The sequence below is a fragment of the Haemaphysalis longicornis genome, unplaced genomic scaffold, assembly GCF_048455015.1.
Source record: "Haemaphysalis longicornis isolate Haplotype H1 unplaced genomic scaffold, Haemaphysalis longicornis Haplotype H1 scaffold_3, whole genome shotgun sequence".
Taxonomy (NCBI): Eukaryota; Metazoa; Arthropoda; class Arachnida; order Ixodida; family Ixodidae; genus Haemaphysalis; species Haemaphysalis longicornis.
In genome coordinates, this window is record NW_027526335.1 from 57,406,600 (window position 1) to 57,413,813 (window position 7,214).

Genomic DNA, 7,214 nt, shown 5'->3' on the forward strand with positions numbered 1-7,214 from the left:
ACTTGGGAGAGCATAGATGGGCGGTTGTTGTGTGCGTGCGTATTGAGAAAATGCGCCCTACCTGCGCCTTGTGCCCGTTTCTTCCTTACTTTCCCCTGACACAGCAGAATACCCCATTTTAGTTGTTGCCCGTGACAACCACGTACATACGTCACCGGCTGCACTACTCCCCGTTGTATTCTCTTCTTTTTCTGCCGTATGTGGCAGGACTAAAATAGCACACAGACTATTGTGACACCGCCGGATTCTCACAGCGTGCGAGGGGGGAAAGGGGGATGGGGAGGGGGTAGATGGGACGTCATTATTCCTGGCCTATCGTTCGCGCCAAAGCCGCCCACGGCCAGCCACTCGCGTCGCTTGTCTGCCCTTGTATTGCGTATTTCTGTAGTCTATAAATTTCCTTTGCATAATTGTTAGACATCTTTAGAGACGTTCGCTCACACGGGCTTTCATGTAATTCATTCACCGTCGTGGTTCGCACAAAACAATTTTTTTACAGAGATGCTGGCGACGTCGCTTTTGCCGGCATCTTTTGTGTCCGTCTTTGCCGTCAACAAAAATATAAATGATCTGTCGTCCTCCTCACGTAAACAGTGGACGAGACAGCCTTCCTTTCATATCCTGGACTGAACCGAACACCTTACTCTACTGCTGGTACCATGAACTGGCCCACTAACTGCGGATACCAAGAACTGGCCCAATCATTCATTCATTAAACGAGACCTCAGAAACTATCAGAATCTGGTTATTTTCCACTGTGATTCTGCCCGAACTTTCCGAATGCCGTGTGGCCTGGGAAAACGCGATGAAGCAGTTGTTCACTGCATTCGCCTCAACGTCGCTTCTACCGGCCACTACTTGCACAAGACGCGCCGAGTTGCTCCCCTCACTGTCACACTTGCAGTGTTCCTGAGGACACAGAACATGTACTGTGTGTGTGCCCCCGCTATGATACCTAAGGCCGAACATTGAAAAAAAAAAAAAACCTTGGGAGTGCGTGCCGATGCACCACTGAAACTTTACAGCGTCATCAGTCCATGGCACTCCGCTGCCGTGGCAACACGGCCTTGGTGTCATTTCTCCGTGACTCCGGCCTGAACGACACCCTGTGAACGTTTGCTTTAACTTCACTACTGTGCGTGTGCTGTGGGTGTGTGTTTCTGCGTTTGTCGGTTTCTGTGGGCTTATTTGCGCTTTTTAATGTTTGTGTGAGGTTTTGTGTCTTCGCTTCATTCGCTCATTTTCACCCCTCGAGTGTTCATATGAAGTAGCAAGCCAAGCTGGCTGCCAGGCTGACTTCTCCTCGTTAAAGGCAACCCTCCCTCCTCGTCCTTCCTCCCTCCCCGTCCTTCTCTCGCATCGCGACTCCACGTTCTCTACTACTACTACTAGCATGCATCCACTAAAATCACTTAGTCTTCTTACTACAATAGTGATTTAAGTGGCTCGAGAACTGCTTATAATAATTTGATAACCAGGAAGCGCGATGAGCGTGCAATGAATACTCCAGCAGAGTACTCCGATTTAGCGCCTGGCAACCAAGGAACGTATCCGCCTCGGAGCCTCGTGGCCCAAAAAGGGACGACAGGATGGGAGCACGGAACAAAAACCGCTTTATTTTAATCCAACGACGGCCTGCACCACTACTCATGTTCATGCAATAAATGTCGGCCTCCTCCCTTTGCCATTCTGACGTTCATGGCTAGAAAAAATGGCTGCGGCTTGGCTCAGCTAAGCTTGAATATGCAAAGCAAAAGCTTGGCTTACTCTGTTTGAGTCTTGGTTTTGCTTGGTTCACCTTTGATGTAGCTCTTTTGCCGACCACGGCTCAACACGGTTCAGTCCCGTTCAACGCTCACAGAAGGAGGCCCGCCTGGCTTTCAATCGCGGCGAACGCGGTGTTCCTCTTCGCTGAGCGCAAGACGAGTCACGTAGTCCGAGACGACCAAGCGGCGCATGCGTGGGAGGCGGCGAGGTCGGTCGGCTGCCGATCAGCTAAGCGCTCGCGACCGTGCGCCGCTCAGTGGATTAGTTGAACAGAACGAATGAAAATTGGGCCTTGTACGCAGTGCAGAAAGCGGGTCGGTCCGGCGAATCACATGATGCGCTTCGAGGGGTGTGCCGAAGGGGGTGTGTCTGAGGTCAAAAGGTGAAAAGTAAAGCGTTGCTTTAAAAAACAGGCTGCCTTCACCGCAGCGCATGGAAGCAGACACAAAGTCCTTCTGTATACTCGCCCTTGTACTGACATGATAACCAGTTCGTTGTACTAAAACGGAACCGGTCATTCTGTCTTCGCACAAAAGCACTTGGTCCCTAGGGAGAGACAACGGTTTTCGACAAAAAGTGTCAAACGTATCTTTAATCATCATGAATAACCTACGGAACCCAGTCTTGAACCTGTGATCACACTATTAAAAGTGAATTGTAAGATATGGCAATTTTTCTCCACTTTTTCTTCACTTGTTCTTCACTTGTTTAGCCATCCATGGTTGTCAGCGATCGAGCGCCGAAATTTATGGCGGAGAAATACTCCATTATTTCCGTCCATCGTAGAAGAGCAACGCTCTTTTCAGGTCCACTCATTCAATAAAAATAAAGCGGGCAGCGGCCAGTACCTCAAAAATTGAGTAACAATTTCTCTCGAGTTCTCCACAACGCGAGATTCGAGAGTCGCGCGTTGGCAAGAAAAGCTCAATCAACTTTCTTTTTTTTTCACAGTCCAAAAGACACGAATAACGAGTACAATCAGACTCGCATTATTACGGTAAAGACCACACGAGGACAAGTTGACGAACAATTGCGTGCACATATGGAGTTTGTAATTTGACCCAGAGTGGGAATCCGAGCGAGGATTAGTCTCCTGTACGTACACGAATTTACTTCTTTTCAGAATGGAAAGAAAAATAGCCCTTAAGAAAAATGAAGTCCTTGACACAAACCACGAGAAAGATTGTAGCCTTTGTTGAAACCACGCGTAATAATTTCTAGAGCGCTTTCGAGCAGTGAATAGCATGGCGTATTCCAAAGGGTATGGAGCAATGACATGTAAGAATACTCACAAAATGTCGACCCACCCGTGCCTATACCTCGACTATTTAGCCACATAAACGTTTTGAGGTCAGCAAATAAAGTTGGATGCAATTAATTTTTTCGGTCGACTACCTTTTCAAAGTTTCAATCCAAGTCACCTCTGCGCAGGGCGGTAGAAAAGAAAAAAGAAGAAAAGGGGTGTCGAAAAATAAGCTCCCAGCGGCAATGTCTTTTTTATAATGTAAGAAATGAAGTTTTTTTTTTACGGCTACAGTTGTCAGGCGTTTGTAGACTGCGATTCATTGCCCGAGCAATTCACGGACCACCAAAGGCATCGTGGAAGAGGTCGAGCGGGCGGGGAGACATAAGTAGGTATCCCGGAGGAGTCAGGGCCCATGCGCCACTGCACTTTCTAGCGGTGATCTTTCGCAGTAAGTAGAAGTAGAGAGTACCGCTCCGGTATTTTATGCAGATGCTTTCCCGCAGTAACCTCATGCTCGCTTTTAGATCAGGCCAACTTTCACGGGCACTTCCTTTTCTATTTTCCATTTGCCGTTGTACGTTGCGGAAATCGGGGACAAATTCGTCGAAGTTAGCACAGGACCGGGATAATTGGAGATCCATGGTAGAGGCCTTTGTCCTGCAGTGGGCGTAAATAGACTGATGATGATGATGATTACGATTATTATTATTATTATTATTATTATTATTATTATTATTATTATTATTATTATTATTATTATTATTATTATTATTATTATTATTATTATTATTATTATTATTATTATTATTATTATTATTATTATTATACGGAAATCACTACTTGGATACAGCCTCTGCACTTTACAACGACCGCGACTGCCGTCCTCTCGCCCTCCCATGCTTGAGCAAACAAAAAAATTGGCCGCGTATCTGCTCCTTTCGTTGCAAATGTCGTCAAAAGACGATTGTGTGACAAGTGTGTGGCGCCCCCCAACCCTGATATTCGTTGGCCGCTAGGTTCAGTGGCCCCACCAGGCTCGGTGGGCAACATTGTGGGTGGCCAGACAATAAACCCCGCCGAGCACAGCAGCTCGCAGTCAGTCACCGTCACCACCAGCACGTTGCATGTCGTCACTCGGCTGGAGGGTACCCCGACCCTCCCAGGTTCACGAACGCGGGGCTAAATCGTGACAGATAGTCTTTGTAGACATTTGCCAAGGAAATGTCCCCCTTTGCTTTCCCGCTCACCTCTCATGCTGTTCCTGTACCGTCGCGCTCATTCCAAGGTAAACACACTAAAGGTTTGCGCAACGCGATTTGAATTTACCGCGTTACACTGCTACAGGCCGGGTTCCTCGATGCCAGCGCTGCAGTACGGCGGAGACGCGCGTGAATGGAGGCGGCCGACTAGAAGGTTTATAGAGCCGCGTGGCCGTGCTCCACGAGCGTTCCAAGCAGAACGTGGAACCTAGCTAGTGGAACCTTTCGTTGTTGTTGCTGCGTGATTTTTCATATGCCGCCAGGACGCGGCGGTTTTCTGCAGTAGATGTAGAATATCATTTGCTATCAAAGAAACCAAGCATCCATGATTTTTTTAATAAAGGAACACTGTAAATATCCCTTGTGTACTTATTTCCTGTCTTATATTTGCGTAATGCCTTGTTCTTGTTCAACAACGTTGACAAGTATGAACATATAAACCGGGCTTAGACGTTTACATGTGGCTGTGAGTATATAAGACTATTGCGCAATGTCAATTTTATTTTGGCCGGGTGGCTGAATCGAGTCACAGACAGACAGACGGACAGACAGACAGAAATACAGACAGACCAAAATTTCTGGGTTTAAGTAGCCCAAGGAAGACTATCGTCTTTAAAATCTGAGGACGAATATTGATATTCATGCGATAATAACACATACTTTCCTCCCGCTAGTTCTGTCCCTTTTCTTTCTCCTTTGGCGCGGAAAGGCCAGCTGGACATTGACTACAGGTTTAAAAGTAATTTTTACTGCGAAGAAGTATACCTCTAACCAGCCAAGGAAATTTTAGCGTCGACGTAAGCAGAAAACTCCCAGGCTACTACTGGCTACACAAAGAAACACCCCAGGCTACTACTGGCTACTGGCTATACCCAGGCTACACAAACAAACTACTGGCGCCGCCAGGGATCGAACCTGGTTCCGAACAGATGCGGAGCGAGAGCCGGTCGTCTTGCCGAGTGCGAAGACGAGGAGACAGACGGTGGTTTGGGTTCAGCGTCTGAGGAGGGGCGGGGTGCTTTTTGGGGGCGACACATGAAATAAGAGTGAGGTAAGGGAAGGGGGGGGGGGGGGGGGGGGGGCTGTGAGAGAGATGACGCCATAGCCGCGCATGCTGCACTCCAAAGACGCTCCTCCTCGTTTTATTTCTGCCAACGCTGCCGCGTTCGGGACTCCGCCCCCGCGAATTCCAGGTAACGGCTGACGGAGTCTCTGGTTTCACCCTTTCTAGAGCCGCGTGTGTCAATTCAAATGGCGCCGCATGGGCAATCGTTGTGGGTGTCGTTTACAGCTTCGCAGTTCAACAATCTTCACAGCGTGGACTGAAGCCAATTTTTTGCGATAATGTATCGCCGCAAATAGTTCCATTTGTTCAACCGTTTCAGTTGCACTTCCTCGTACCACATTATCGGCATTCTTCTGTCGTCACTCTTGTACAGGATCATTCTCACCACCTGTAGAAGACGTCTTGAACTGGAAGACACGGTACTTTGAACTATGTAGCCAACAAAACACAAACGTAGCCACTAACGTGACTATCAGAACGCTTGATCGTTCAGAGAGAGAGAGAGAAAATGACTTTATTGAATGTTCCTGTGGAGGGAGGGGGCTACGGCCACGCAGGGCCGGCCTCTCCTAGACGAGGGTCAGGTCGTCCCCGAAGCAATGCCTCGCGGGCGTCGGCGCGTTCGGCGCGCGTTGGGTGTGCGGGTGTTGACCCGTCGACCCTCCGACGACGTTTCCCTACGCTTCTGCCCTGCAAGAGCAGCCTCGAGCCGCTGGATAGTCCGTATTTGTATCTCGTGCTCACTCGAGTTCATGGCGAGAGTGGTGTCCTCGGGCATACGCCTTGCGTCGTCTGCCTCTATTAAATGTCTTTCACAGCCCCACATCAGGTGGGCTAGCGTTGCATTTGTTCTCTTGCACATACTGCACAACACGTTTTCGTAGATGTCGGGGCACACGTGGCGCGCGAGCACCGGGGTGAGCACTGAGTTCGTCTGTAGTTGCCTGTAAAGCACTGCTTCGGCGCGGTTGAGCTTCGGATGAGGGGGTGGTTTGGTCCGCCTCCCAAGCCGGTACCATTGTAGTATCTCCCCATATGATGCAAGGGGCTCTTGTTCGATGTCGTGGGACCCGTCCGCCGGTGAGGAGCGGGGGGGGCGCCTCGCGGTTCGAAAGTTCGCGCGCGGCGGCGTCCGCTTCCTCGTTGCGGTTGGGGTGGGCGCTGGCTCCGACGCTTGTGTGCGCCGGGAACCAGCGGAGATGGGTGACGTGTGCGGTTGGTGCTCCTCTGGCTGGGCACTGTACTAAGTTCACAACGCTCGCACTCAATAGGTTCACTGCACTTGCACTCACTGTGTTTTTGGCGTAGTTTGCGATAGCCGAGCGCGAATCACTGAGCACTGTAGTACAGTGCGGGTGTGACAGCGCGAGCGCGATGGCAACCTCCTCTGCCTGCGTGGCACAAGGAGCACGAACACTGCACGCACTGTACACTTCCCCTGTTGTAGACTTCACCGCCACGGCCACATAGGGGTTCGGACGGTTTGGGTACCTTGCTGCGTCCACGTAGAGGGCTCCCGTGTCATTCGCGTGCGCCTCGATGAGGGCCTTGGCCCTGGCCTTTCGGCGACCTGGATTATGGTCGGGATGCACGTTGCGGGGCAGCGGTAGTATCTTAATGCGTTGGAGTATCTCTCTTGGGAGGCTCTGTGTGTTGGGCGGATCCTTCCCCTTGCTGTCGCGGCCGTAACCGATTCGCTCGAGGATGCTTCTGCCGGCCCTCGTGGTTGAAAGGCGTTCGAGTTGTGTTGTTCTTTGGGCCTCACTGATCTCTTCCAGAGTATTGTGGAGTCCCAATTCCAGAAGTCGCTCCGTGCTGGTGCTGTTGAGTAGCCCCAGCGCGGCTTTGTAAGTCCTGCGGATGGCCGCATTGATCT